Source organism: Acinonyx jubatus, chromosome A2 (assembly GCF_027475565.1).
Source record: "Acinonyx jubatus isolate Ajub_Pintada_27869175 chromosome A2, VMU_Ajub_asm_v1.0, whole genome shotgun sequence".
Classification (NCBI taxonomy): domain Eukaryota; kingdom Metazoa; phylum Chordata; class Mammalia; order Carnivora; family Felidae; genus Acinonyx; species Acinonyx jubatus.
In genome coordinates, this window is record NC_069383.1 from 14,320,968 (window position 1) to 14,336,434 (window position 15,467).

The window sequence follows — 15,467 nt, forward strand, 5'->3', positions numbered from 1 at the left end:
GGGAGCCACTGAGGGGTGATGGAAGCATCCAGAAAGTTCTGGAACAGAGGTGGATTTACCATGAGGTCCATGAAGCTTTAGCTTCAGGGGCCTCCTACTTGCTGGAGCTCCTCCCAATGTCTTAGGAGGGGCTCTAGCAAGGTATTCACATATCGTGTTTTGGGTTTTTTTTGTTTATTTATTTTTGAGAGAGAAAGCTCACGCAAGCTGGGGAGGGGCAGAGAGAGAGAGAGAGAGAGAGAGAGAGAGAGAGAGAGAATCCCAAGCAGGCTCCGCACTGTCAGCTGGGAGCCCGAAGCGGGGCCCAAACCCATAAACCACGAGATCATGACCTGAGATGAAATCAAGAGTTGGAGACTTAACCAACTGAGCCACCCAGGTGCCCCTTCACATTATCTTGTTTTTAACAAATTTGCAAAAAAAAATTTTTTTTTGGTATTTTAATTTATTTTTTTTATTTTACATCCAAGTTAGTTAGCATATAGTGCAACAATAATTTCAGGAGTAGATTCCTTAGTGCCCCTTACCCATTTAGCCCATCCCCCCTCCCACAACCCCTCCAGTAACCCTCTGTTTGTTCTCTATATTTATGAGTTTCTTATGCTTTGTCCCCCTCCCTGTTTTTATATTATTTTTGCTTCCCTTCCCTTGTGTTCATCTGTTTTGTCTCTTAAAGTCCTCATATGAGTGAAGTCATATGATTTTTGTCTTTCTCTGACTAATTTCACTTAGCATAATGCCCTCCCGTTCCATCCATGTAGTTGCAAATGGCAAGATTTCATTCTTTTTGATTGCCAAGTAATACTCCATTGTATATATACCACATCTTCTTTATCCATTCATCCATCGATCGACATTTGGGCTCTTTCCATACTTTGGCTATTGTTGATAGTGCTGCTATAAACATTGGGGTGCATGTGCCCCTTCGAAACAGCACACCTGTATCCTTTGGATAAATACCAGGTAGTGCAATTGCTGGGTCGTAGGGTAGTTCTATTTTTAGTTTTTTGAGGAAGCTCCATACTGTTTTCCAGAGTGGCTGCACCAGTTTGCATTCCCACCAGTGGTGCAAAAGAGATCCTTTCTCTCTGCATCCTCACCAACATCTGTCGTTGCCTGAGTTGTTAATGTTAGCCATTCTGACAGGTGTGAGTGGTATGTCATTGTGGTTTTGATTTGTATTTCCCTGATGATGAGTGATGTTGAACATTTTTTTTCATGTGTCGGTTGGCCATCTGGATGTCTTCTTTGGAGAAGTGTCTATTCACATCTTTTGTCCATTTCTTTGATGGATTATTTGTTTTCTGGGTGTTGAGTTTGATAAGTTCTTTGTAGATTTTGTATACTAACCCTTTATCTGATATGTCATTTGTAAATATCTTCTCCCATTCTGTTGGTTGCCTTTTAGTTTTGCTGATTGTTTCCTTCGCTGTGCAGAAGGTTTTTATTTTGATGAGGTCCCAGTAGTTCATTTTTGCTTTTGTTTCCCTTGCCTCCGGAGATGTGTTGAGTAAGAAGTTGCTGCAGCCAAGATCAAAGAGTTTTTGCCTGCTTTCTCCCTTAGGATTTTGATGGCTTCCTGTCTTACATTTAGGTCTTTCATCCATTTTGAGTTTATTTTTGTGTGTGGTGTAAGAAAGTGGTTCAGGTTCATTCTTCTGCATGTCGCTGTCCAGTTTTCCCAGCACCACTTGCTGAAGAGACTGTCTTTATTCCATTGGATATTCTTTCCTGCTTTGTCAAAGATCAGTTGGTCATACGTTTGTGGGTCCATTTCTGGGTTCTCTATTCTGTTCCATTGATCTGAGTGTCTGTTCTTGTGCCAGTACCATACTGTCTTGATGATTACGGTTTTGTGATACAGCTTGAAGTCTGGGATTGTGATGCCTCCTGCTTTGGTTTTCTTTTTCAAGATTGCTTTGGCTATTTGTGGTCTTTCCTGGTTCCATACAAATTTTAGGATGATTTGTTCTAGCTCTGTGAAGAATGCTGGTGTTATTTTTATAGATGTGGCATTGAATATGTAGATTGCTTTGGGTAGTATCGATATTTTAACAATATTTGTTCTTCCTATCCAGGAGCATGGAATATTTTTCCATTTCTTTGTGTCTTCTTCAATTTCTTTCATAAGCTTTCTATAGTTTTCAGTGTATAAAATTTTCACCTCTTTGGTTAGATTTATTCCTAGGTATTTTCTGGGTTTTGGTGCAATTGTAAATGGGATTGACTCCCTGATTTCTGTTTCTGTTGCTTCATTATTGGTGTATAGAAATGCAACTGATTTCTGTGCATTGATTTTATGTCCTGCAACTTTGCTGAATTCATGGATCAGTTCTAGTGGTTTTTTGGTGGAATCTTTTGGGTTTTCCATATAGAGTATCATGTCATCTGCAAAGAGTGACAATTTGACCTTCTCCTGGCCGATTTGGATGCCTTTTAGCAAAAAGATATTTTGACGGCAGTTGGTTAAAACTGACGTCTCTTTCCACTCCAGTTTCCTCTCCGTCACATGTACCCTCCTGGTGGGTTGCGGAGGAGTGGTGCCCCAACAAGAAACTTTGAACTGGGGTTTCCTTTTGTTTGGGTTTGTGGGACAGATTTCGATAGGTCGCAGTCAGTTCTGTGCGTGGTTATGCGACGGCAGAGCGAACCTGGAGTAGGAGCGGCTACCGGGCCGTGCTAGGAAATGCTTAGAACCAGGTTGGTACCGAACGCTGATTTCTGTGGTATAAATGCTCCCACCTACTCCAAGCTTTTGGTGTCATCACTGTATGTGGGGCGGGAAGAGTATATACCATCGTCTAGTATAGGCAACGTATGAATACAGTAGATGTAAATAACTCCAAGAGCATAGTGATAGTAAAATGTCATGAAATAATTAGGAAAGGATGTGTTTTGAGTATTTATTATCTTTGTTTTTAGCATTATTTCATTATACGTTTATGTTATTTAATTTTTAAGAATGGCTATGATCAACAACGACCTCCCAAAATTCCTGAAAAGCTAAGAGTCGGCGCTGGTGAGCCAGAATGAGCCAGCCCCCTCACAGCGCTGAATACCAGGAGTACTCCTACTGCCCCTATGTTGATTCACCCCGTTTTAGGACACGAAGGTTCAGGGCAAGAGTTGGTAATTTGATACGAAATATGTGAATAAGGAAGAAGAAACCAGTTTTTTTAAATGTATGGAGCCAGAGGCCAGTCAGTGGAAAATGCTTTCAGTCATCGGGTATGTGAGCTTTACACAAATGATTTGGTTTTCACCAACGCCTAGTTAAAAGTTCCTGCCTAGGAACTTGCCTATCAAGAATGTTCTTGATAATGCGGGCTATAGCATCATAAATGCCCCATAGATTTAAAGGAGAATTTTGATGGTGTATGAGTTATCTATTGCTGTGTAACAAGTTACTCTGAAATTTAGTGGTTCAAAACACAAACATCTATTATTTCACAGTGTCTGTGGGTCCGGAATCTGGGGGTGGCTTAGCTGTGCCTTCTGGCTCAGGGTCTGTCACAGACTGCAGTCGAGGTATTTGATAGGGCTGTAGTTGGCTTGATAGGGGGGTTGATTCTGTGTCTTTTCTTTTTCTTTTTAATTTTTTAAAGTTTATTTATTTATTTTGAGAGAGACAGAGACAGCGTGAGTGGGGGAGGGTCAGAGAGAGAGAGGGAGAGAGAGAATTCCAAGCAGGCTTTGCACTGTCAGCACAGAGCCTGATGCAGGGGTCGAACCCATGAAATCATGACCTGAGCGGACACCGAGTCAGACGACTAACCGACTGAGCCACCCCCGTGCCCCTGATTCTGTTTCAAGCTCACTTAAGTGGTAGTTGGCAGGATATAGTTCAACATAGTTTGTTGGACTGAGGACCTCAGGTCCTCACTGGCTTTTGATCGGAGTCCTCCGAATGGAAGAGCCTGCTCATTCTTTAGGTACTATTTACCTGAAGCAAATAACTCCATCCAGCCATGTGAATAAAGTCTGTAGTGCTCAGAGATTTTATTTTGTTTTTTTTTTTTTATTTTTAAGTTTATTTCTTTATTTTTAGAGAGAGAGAGAGAGACAGCACAAGTGGGGAAGGGGCAGAGAGAGAGGGAGGGAGACAGAATCCCAGGCAGGCTCCATGCCGTCAGCATTAGAGCTTGATGTGGGGCTGGAGCCTAAGAACCATGAGATCATGACATGAGCCGAAGTCAGCCACTTAACCAACTGAGCCACCCAGGCGCCCCCAGAGATTTTTAAAGTAGCATGTCCCCCTCTGTTGAAAGCTGTCTAATGAGGCTTACTTCTGCTTGGGTCAGCTACTCTTACTACTCACGGGGTGGTTCTCAGACCAGCAGCGTTGTATAACCAGGGAGCTTGTAGAACTGGAGAACCTCAACGCCCACCTCAAGCCTGCTGAATCAGAATCTGTGTTCTCACATGGCCCTCAGGTCACGTGAGTGTTTGCTAAAGTTTGAGAAGTTCCGTGCTCTACCATATCACAGGGCTCTTTCTTGCCATTTTGTTCACTAGAAAAACTGAAGTCTTTCAAAGGGCAGATAAGGCCTGTGTCATCTGCCCCTACTCTCTTACCTCTCTTATATCATCTCTTACAACACTCCCTTTTGCTCTCTCCACTCCAGCCACTGGGTACCTGGAGCTTACTCAGTGTATTCCTGCCCCAGGGCCTTTGCACTGGCTATTCTACCTGGAATACTTTCCCTCAGGTATCCCCATGAGCACTCCCTTATCACTTTCATGTCTTTGGTTATTTAGTCACTTTCTCAGCGAGGCCTTCCCTGGTCACCCAATCCAAAACTGCCATACGCCCAGGCATCCCTTGACCTTTCCCTAATTGAAGTTGCTTTAGACCTTACCACCTAGGATGTGAACTTCCTGTACTTGCATGTAGGTTCAGTTTTTTGTTTCTTTTTCTTTTTAAGGTTCACTACTGCATCCCTGGCTCCTAGAAGAGGGTCTGGGACATGGTCGTAATGAGTTATCTTGATCTACCAGGCTAGTAACCAGGAAGAAAATCAAGTTCATCGAGCCATACTGGCTCCTGCTGATTCCTATCACTCTCATTTCCTTTCTTGATGCACTGGTTTTTAATTATAGAAATAATGCACACACATAGCAAAATTAGAATGATACAGAAAAGTAGAAAATGAAAATATAAAACGAAAAATAGACATTATATTTCCTTGCCAAACTACTCCCTCAGTCTCACTCTTCAGAATTGTCAAGAATTCCTGTTTAAAAATTTTATGGTGGTTATCACAGAACCTGAAATAATATGCTTATACCTTTGTTTTTTGGTTAATCAGAAAGCGTCTACTAATGCCTTGCTATGAAAATGAAGAATCTAATACATCTTACGATGCCACCTACTTTCCTTACCAGTTTTTATTCGATATTTTATTTTAGTTCTTTAGTTTTCCTATGGGGTATTTTACAATTTCAGATAAAATACTAAAACCTTTATTTCTGGATTTATCAGATGCTGGTAGATCCAATGGGCTCTCTGCTTTTCTTATCTGTCTCTTATTTCCTTATGTGACTTTCTTTTTTCTTACATTACCAAGGTTTACATTCTGTTCTGTAATCATAATGATGGTGTGTGTGTGTGTGTGTGTGTGTGTGTGTGTGTGTGTTTTGACTATAGATTGATTCTACGAATAAAAATCATTAAAAAAGCCATTATAATATTATAATTATTTAAATATTATTTACCACTGAACCACCAACGATTGGCTCTATAGAAAAGGAATGGAATCCACTGTCACTAAATCTTAGAAGTTTCAAGAAAAATTGCTTAAGCATCAATACCTAATGTATCCCATTTTCTTTTCATCTTCCTTTACTTCTAGGTCATTCCCAGCTACCACTGTGTCTGGTATTTCAAGCCACTTTATTTCTTGGAGTCCTGATTTATTTTTCTGGAAGCTCTAAGTTGTTTTGAAAGCTACTCAAATACCATTTTCATGTAGGATAGGTGTCAAATAAATTTTCTAAATTCTTACAGGTCCCAAAACATCTCTATTTGCCCTTCTACTTAGTCAACAGTTTGGCTGAGTATAGAATGTTAGGTTCAAAATCTTTGCTTGTCAGAACTTGGAAACAGGACTGCCTTTATTGGCATGAGACCTGTGCTCTCCAAGAAAGAAAATAGCATGAAGTATTATAAGCCTTGGGAGCTGGGAAGGACCAGGAAATAAAGGAAGCACAAAATAAGAGGCCCCCGTACTTAGAAGGACCCTGTGCTTGGAAGTGCCCACCCTCCCCTGTTTGGTATAAGACTCCCCTGTCACCATCTTGAAATTCTTAATACCTTTTCATCATGGAGTCCCACATTTTCATTGCCACTGAACCCTTAAGTTATGAAGTTGACCTTGCTTAGAAGACGTTCAAGCATCTAGCAATCTTGGTAAGTCTGAAGTCAGACTGATTCTTATTCCTTGGTAAGTAACATGCTTCTCTTTCTGGAAACTTTCCACGTACATACACATAGATATTTTAATCTGAATTTTATTAGGGATTTTCACCACGATGCACCTAGTTCTGGGTCTTGTTATACCACGCTGGCCTGGCATTCTGTGGGCCCCTTCATTCTGAAATCATTCATTCTTTTTTTTTTTTTTTAATTTTTTTTTCAACGTTTTTTTATTTATTTTTGGGACAGAGAGAGACAGAGCATGAACGGGGGAGGGGCAGAGAGAGAGGGAGACACAGAATCGGAAACAGGCTCCAGGCTCCGAGCCATCAGCCCAGAGCCTGACGCGGGGCTCGAACTCACGGACCGCGAGATCGCGACCTGGCTGAAGTCGGACGCTTAACCGACTGCGCCACCCAGGCGCCCCTGAAATCATTCATTCTTAAGCTTAGGGAGATATATATATATATTGCCTTGTTGTTTCTGATTTTCCCCCCTTCTCCATTTGCTTTCCTTGAAGAACTTCCATTTGATGAACATAGGACTTCCTTCCTCTTCTGTTCATTTTCCTTCACATATCATGTATTTTCTTGTCTTGTGTATCATGTCCTGGGACATATCCTTGGGTTTATCGTCCAGATCACGAATTTGGCCATTAATTTGTTCATTCATTATTCTGCTCATTCACTTTTTTTCTTTTTTTTAGTTTTGATAGTCATGTATTTTACGTTCCTCCAACTCTGTGAGAAGCTGGGCTCCTTTTTCATAGCAGTTTGCTCTCGTTGCTTGACATTTTCTCTCAAGTTTCTCCGAGGCTACTCACCAGAATTAGGACAAATATACATTTCTCTTCCTGAATTATACTTCTTTTAGGGTGAGTTGTTTGTGTGTGTGTGTGTTTCACGTTAGACCTCCTCTTTTATACCGTGGATTTTCTTCACATGCCTTTTCGTCCCTTCACATTTATAATACACGTTCCTGTGGGGCGCCTGGGTGGCTCAGTTGGTTGAGCATCCGACTTGCGCTCAGGTCATGATCTCGCGGTGGGAGAGTCTCCCGTTTTGTGAGTTCAAGCCCCGCATTGGGGCTCACGGCTGTCAGCGCCGAAGCTGTCAAGGCAGAGCCAGATTTGGATCCTCTGCACCACCCCCCCCTTCAAAAATAAATACACATTAAAAAAATATACAATACACGTTTATATATATAAAAATATAGACGTTAGTGTGTAGCTGCTTTGGGGTTTTCCTGCAGTTGATTGACGTGGTTCTTCCCTGTATGGGAGCCCTGAGTGTGGGTTTTAGGTCAGTGGGTGAGGAATATTTGCAGGCATTCTGCTGGTCAGGATGTGGGCAGCGTGCAAGCAGGTTGGGGACCTCCTCAATTGTCAAAGTAAGAAGAGCTTTATTCTGGGAAAATAGCAAGTTAGCGTGTTTCTATCCTTGGCGTTTACTCCTGCCTCTTCCCTTCCTTCTTTTTCCTGGCATCTGTTGTGGAGGCCTGGAGTTAGTTTTAGCTGTGCTGCATGTCTCCCGGCCCTCAGTCCCCTTATTAAGAACCCTCCTGAGGCACGTTGCCTGCCGGTTTTCATGTACTTTTTCCCCCTTTTTTTTTCAAGTTTGTATCTAAATTCTAGTTAATTACCTTACAGTGCAATATCGGTTTCAGCAGTAGAATTGAGTGACTCATCACTTCCACGCAACACCCTGTGCTCATCATGACAAGCGCCCTCCTTGGTCCCCATCCCCCCACCTAGCCCACCTCCCTCCAGCAACTTTCGGTTTGTTCTCTGTCGTTAAGTGCTATGGTTTTGCCTGTTTAGAGAGCAGTTCTAGCTTCATCCCGGATTCGAGGTTCTCACTGTGGTCCCAGATTCCCTGTAGCCGCAGCAGCAGCTTTATCAGGAAACTGCTGGAAATGCAAATTCTTTGCCCCACCCTAGCCCGACTGAAACTTTGGGGGTGGGGCTCAGCGATCTGGGTTTTAACCAGCCCCAAAACAAGCCCAGTAGTGTGACACCTATTGGCCTAGGGCGAAGCCACCGCTGCCAGCAACTCTGTTTCTGAGAAGGAGAGGGGAGGGTACACCTGCTCCAGCTGGTTCTCACGTTCTTTAGTGAGTTGCTTTGCTGACTGTCCCATGGCTCACTCCCCTTTGAATGTATTGACTGGTGACTCATTATTCCTTTTTGTGGTGTGGTTTCTTGTTTCTTTTTCAATCAAACCCCATCTGCTTTTAAAAAATTAGCAATTTAGGGGCGCCTGGGTGGCTCAGCCGGTTAAGCGTCGGACTCTTGGTTTCTGCTCAGGTGACGACGATCTCAGGCTTCGTGGGTTCAAGCCTCACATCCAGCTCTGCCCTGGCAGTGCAGAGCCTGCTTGGGATTTGCTATGTGTCTCTGTCTCTGTCTCTCTTTCTCCCCCTCTCTCTGCCCCTCCCCGACTCGTGCTGTCTCTCTCAAAATAAATAAATAAGCTTAAAAAAATTAGCCATTTAGGGGCACCTGGGTGGCTCAGTCGGTTAAGTGTCCCACTGCGACTCAGGTAATGATCTTACCATTTGTGAGTTCGAGCCCCATATCGGGCTCTGTGCTGCCCGAACCCTGCATTGGACACTGACAGCGCAGAACCCTGCGGGTGCCCGCTCTCTCTCAAAAATAAACATTTAAAATAAATAAAAAAATTAGGAATTTTGTCATAATGATATAAGCAACAGATCAAATAGTACAAAAGTGACTTGCAATGAAAAAAGCAGTCTTCTGCTAACATCACTACACCTTGCTGCCCTCACCCATTGCACCCAGACTCATTCTCTACTGGCAACTGTTTTGAACTCTTTCAGCCCCTTTTTCTGTTATTTAACTCTGTATTTCTAAAATTTTTTTAAATGTTTCTTTATTTTTGAGAGAGCGAGAGCATGTGCAAGGCAGAGGAGGGGCAGAGAGAGGGAGATGCAAGATCCAAAGCGGGCTGTGCACTGACAACAGAGAGCCTGATGTGGGGCTTGAACTCACAAACCACAAGATCATGACCTGAGCTGAAGTCAGACGTTTAACTGACTGAACCACTCTATAACTCCATATTTCTTTTTTTTTTTTTAATTTTTTTAACATTTATTTATTTTTGAGACAGAGACAGAGCATGAACGGGGGAGGGTCAGAGAGAGAGGGAGACACAGAATCTGAAACAGGCTCCAGGCTCCGAGCGGTCAGCACAGAGCCCGACGCGGGGCTTGAACTCAGGGACCGCGAGATCATGACCTGAGCCAAAGTCGGCCGCTCAACTGACTGAGCCACCCAGGCGCCCCTATAACTCTATATTTCTAAATAACATACTTATAGGGCTATTTCTCAATTTATCAACTTTGAATATTACCATTATCATGACCTGAGCTTAGATCAATAGTCTGATGCTTAACTGACTGAGCCACCCAGGTGCCCCTATATGTATTAGGTTTTTTTTCTTTTTAAATCAATAACCAGACTTTAAATAGGATTCACTACAGAACCTCATAGTGTACTGTTTTTCGTTTACAATTCGAGTTTGTCCTAATGTTAAAATCAACCAATTTTTGAATTTGCTTCTTTTTCTTTTTTTTCCTTTCTAAAAGTTTATTTATTTTGAGAGAGAGAGAGAGAGAGAGAGAGAGGGAGAGGAGAGAGGGAGAGTGACAGGTAGAGAGAATCCCAAGCAGACTTCCCACCATCAGCGCAGAGCGCGATGTAGGACTTGAACCCATGAATCGTGAGATCATGACCTGAGCCAAAACCAAGAGTTGGATACTTAACTGGCTGCGCCACCCAGGAGCCCCTGAATTTGCTTATTTTTTTTTTAGTGTTTATTTATTAATTTTTTCCCCAAATGCCCCAATATACTTGTCACACTCATCAGTTGTATTTTGTTTCTTTAAAATACCATTTCAAGCCATTTGTCAGTTTCATTGTTTTTGTTTTTGTTTTAGTCCCTGGAGACCTTCCTCTCCTAGCTGTCTGCCTTTTTCCCATCTGACAGGTTGCTTTGCAGGCTTCTGCTCAGCTACACTCCTGGGGTTTCCCTTAACCATTTTCCCATGTTGCGTGAATCTTAGCAGGAAGTATTTAAGCAGGTCAGCGCCAAGTCATTCTTCCTTGAATTGTATGTCAAATTCCTGGCCTTCTGGCCTAGTCCCTGTGATTAGGTCATTCTTTTGATGTATTTCAGACAACATAGGCCTAGTACCTAACTTTGCTCTAGTCAGTTTCCTCGCCTAGGGAAGGTCACCCTAACCCTAGACTCCAGTCCCAAGAAGTGGGGGGCGGGGGGCTGTTATAGGTGTTCACAGACTTACTTGTTGCCAATGGGCACCTCTGATTCTTGAGTTTATTATTCCTTAGATTCCACATTATTGGGCCATCTTCAGCATATAGAGGAAGATACTGTGAAGTCATACAGACCTGGGTGAAGAGCTCACTGGCTCCTCTCACTTGCTGCCTAACCTTAACCTGCACGTTAAGCCTTATTTCCCACATTAGAAAAGTCTGAGGATCATCCTACTCCCATTAAGATTGTTGAAGACATTAAATGAGAGAATGTATACTAAGCATCCAGGATAGTTCCTGCATAGAAATACTAACTCTGTTCTCCATGCCCTATTACCTTGTCTCTGATCCCACAGTAAACAGCTTTCTTTGCATTGCCAACTGGTTTTACTCTTTCCTTTGGGCAAACTGACCCTCAAACATATGAACCTACGTCTGTCTCTGGCATCACCTACCCCTGCCTCTCTCATACTTTGATACTTCCCTTTGGCCCACTCAAAAACTAAGTCTAGTTTTAAACAGAGAACCTTTCTAGTCTTCCCAATCCTGCTACAAATAAGTCGGGTCAAATCAGTACTTAGTTCCACATGCCATTTTTTTTTTTTTTTTTGGGCAGAGAGTATTTTCTAGCTCAAAGATGTCTTCTGGTAAGAGTGATGAAAATGAAATAGATAATTGGGCAAGTTTGCTTTGTCATCTGTCAATATTACACCATCAGCCCCAAGCATCCTGCCTATGCCTTCCTTATTCTTTTCTCACTCTTTTTCTCAGAGTCCCTTTAATGTCTTTAACTTTTTTTGGCAAGGCCTATCCCATCCCATGCTTTAATCTTCCTCATATCTTTTATACAAGTCTGTGCTGCAGTTCTGTATTTGTTCTTGATTGAATGTCCCTTTGTCCAGCTTCTCTGAAAATCTTGGCTTTCCAGGGCTCCTTGTGTACCACACGATTAGCCCTTTGCTCACTATTTTTACTCCTGTAAATTATAAGTTACTTAAAAGCAGGAGCCATTTGTATATTTCTTTCATTTTTCTCCATCACATCTAGCATACTGCCTTACATGAAACAGACCTCAGCAAAATCTTATTAACCCACTTTATTTTTGTTATTATATGCTCCGGTAATTCTTAGTGCATTTGTTAAAAGCATCTTTAAGGCTATTCTTTCTCAAACATGTGGAAATGCAAACTTCTTTCCCATAAATGGCCCTAAATATTAAGGCTGACTGTACATTAATTACCATTTTTAAGTACTTAAGCAAAAGAGAGCTGGGAATTCTAAATTATATCTCCTATACTATGAAGAAAGATGTTCAGTGGCATTTTACAGTTTTTGAGCAATTAGAAAAAACTAAGGGGCGCCTGGGTGGCTTAGTTGGTTGAGCATCCAACTCTTGATTTCTGCTCAGGTCATGATCCCAGGGTCGTGGGACTGAGCTCCACTTCGGGCTCTGCTCTGAGTGTGGAGCCTGCTTGAGATTCATTCTCTCCCTCTCTCCCTCTCCACCCTGCTTCCCTGCTTACCCACTCATACTCTCTCTCTCTCTAAGAAAGAAAGAAAGAAAGAAAGAAAGAAAGAAAGAACGAACAAAAGAAAGAAAGAAAGAAAACAAAACATAACTGTAACTTCAATTTTGGTCTTATTGTTAATTTCTCAATTAGGGTTTAGAGAGGAATAAATTTGTGGGACAATAAACTCAAGAGGCAGGACTCACAATTGAACTAAATTTATAGACTTACTAGGCTGTAAATATAGTTACGCATGGGCCATAGGTGATATATGAGGAATTTAAAGACAATGAACAATATCTGTACTTATTACATATATATTTAATGCTGCAGTTTTCAGGTCACAAAAGAATTACCTGTCATTTGGGGTCAGTTTGAAAGAGATTCTTTGCATTTTAGAAATATTTATTTATAGGTTTTTAGGAGTGACTACTGATTGTTATCAATCAGAAATGAGGATGAATTACCCCTGAACTAGGAATGGAAACAAAATTTAGTAAGAACTTGTCCATAATTTTCTATTATGGTATTTATCCAGTTTTTCTTTATATCTGCAGTTTTGTTAAACACACTGTCTTGGGTGCTTAAAAAGTGTTTGTGGTTGTTGGTACCCTAGTGATTTTGCCACTGTCTCTTATTCAATCCCTTTTAAAGATATACAACCTGACTTGTTTACTAGTAAGCACTATCTTGATTATTTCATTTGCTTCTTATAGCCTGAAAACTCTAAAACCAATATCTATATCTATATCTGTATCTATATCTATATTTATAAATATATATATCTACTTGAGATATATATATAATATATATGCACACAGTAAATGTGTATATATATATATGTATATATTTACTTGATATATATGTATAGTATATATGTACTTGATATATATGTGTCTATATATATGTGTAGACACACACACATATATATATACACACACATATACATACATAACATACATACATACATGTGTATATATTACTTGATAGATACATCTACTTGCAGTGAGAGTAAAACTTATGTTGCTTGGAAAGTAAATTTTTAATATTTCAGAAATAGGGATGGTGAAGGACATAGAGCTTCTTTCAATGTTTGTCTGCCCTTTAGAACTAAACATGTCCTGATCTATCCCAGTCTGGATTAGCTGCCCCTCCTATGTGCTGCTACAACTCTTTGTGTTTTTCTCCACCACAACACTTACCATAATGTGTTATGGGTTTTTTTTTAAGTTTATTTATTTTATAAAAGAGAAAGAGACAGAGAGAGAGAAAATCCCAAGGAGGCTGCATACTGTCAGTGTAGAACCTGACATGGGCTCGACCTCACGAATCATGAGATCATGACCTGAACTGAAATCAAGAGTTGGACACTTAACTAACTGAGCCACCCAGGTGTCCCCTGCTATGGTTTTATATTTACTTGTTTATTTATTTATTTTTTTACAGTGAGAGCCCACTGGAGATAGAGGATGTGTGTTTCATCCCTGGTTTTCTTAGCAACTATCAGATGTATGTAGTAGCCAGTCACTCAATAATGATGAATGAATGGATGGATAAATGTTACTTTACTTTTAAATTTAGCCAATCCCTCAGGCTAGTAATGTTACACATATAGACACAGACCTGCATAATTTTCCGGACTTAATCATTAGTAATATGTTGCTCACCCCACCAGGCATACCTTCTTAAACTGCATCAAAGTATCACAGAAATCAGAATGGGAAAGCATGATCTAGTGCCCTGCGTAGCTATATTTTAGCAACTGGGTTCGTATTTGAAACATGGAGACCTTGTAGGTAACGTACACAACAGTGTTTTGGAATAAACTTTATTTTTTAGAACAGTTTTAAGTAGTACAGAGTTTCCATATGCAAGTACCAAGTTTTTCCTATTATTAACATCCTACATCTGTCGGATACGTTTGTTGTAATTAATGAACTGATATTGATACATTATCTTTAATTAAAGCCCATGATTTATACAGATTTCTTTAGATTTAATCTAATGTGGTTTTTTTTTTCCCCTGAGGATCCCATCGAGGGTGCCACAATACATTTGTCACGTCTCCTTAGGACGCTCTTGGCTGTGACAGTTTCTCGGGTTTTGCTTGTTTTCATGATCTTGGCCATTTTGGGTATACTGGTCAGGCACTTTGTAGAATGCCCCTCTGTAGGAATTTGTTTGATGTTTTTCTCATGGTTAGACTGGGGCACAAGTGGAGTTTTTTTTTATAAGGATCTAACATGGTGGTTATCAACTTTTTTCTGCTTCCATGTTGTACACATGTGTGGCACACACCCATGAGTAACATCTCCCACTAGATGACAGATGGAGGGGTGGAGGCACAGTGTTAGGAGCACTTCGAAAACTTTCTGGATGTGCATATAGATAGTCTAAAAATGTGCCACTCCCTGTTCCTGTTTAGAAGAGCCATATTTGGGTTTTAGAGTTTAATGAAATAATGGTCCTATCGTACTTTGCTCTCTGGAAGACAGGTGAAACTCTAGAAGGCATTATAACAAGAAAAGAAACTGTAGAGATATTCAGAATAGGAAATCATTGACTACATAAGTATCATTTAACTTCTGAGCAGACTCAGGAAAGAGGCTGTATTATTAAACTTATGAAAAATTACAAAAATACAGAAAAGTTGAAAGACTAGTCCATTGAACATTCATGTACACATCATTACCCAGATTCAACAATGGCTAACGTTATTGTACTGTCTTCATTCATCTCCATCTTCTCTTTTTTTTCTAAATCTTTCAAAGCAAGTGCTGATGTCATAATGCTTCACTTTTAAAATATTTATTTATTTATTTTTAAAAATAATGCTTCACTTTTAAAACCTCAGCATGTGTCTTCTAAAAATGAGGACATTCTTCTATAAAACTACAATACCGTATCACACCAAAGAATATGAATGTTTTCTTAGCATCATCTAATGCCCAGGTTATATTAAAATGTCCCCAATTATCCCCCAAACTGTCTTTTATAGCTATTTTTTTGGAATCAGGATCAAGGTTCATGAATTGTGCTTGGTTCTTTTCGTTCTTTAATTTTTTTTTTTTTTTTTATTTGAGAGAGAGAGCAAGAGAGAGAGCACGTGAGCAGGGGAAGGGCAGAGGGAGAGAGACAGAATCTTAAGCAGGCTCCATACTCAGCACGGAGCCCGATGTGTAGGGCTGTATCTTACAAACTTACTTGGCTGTGGGAACCCTGAAGTCCCCAGAATATTTCTTAGTGTTAC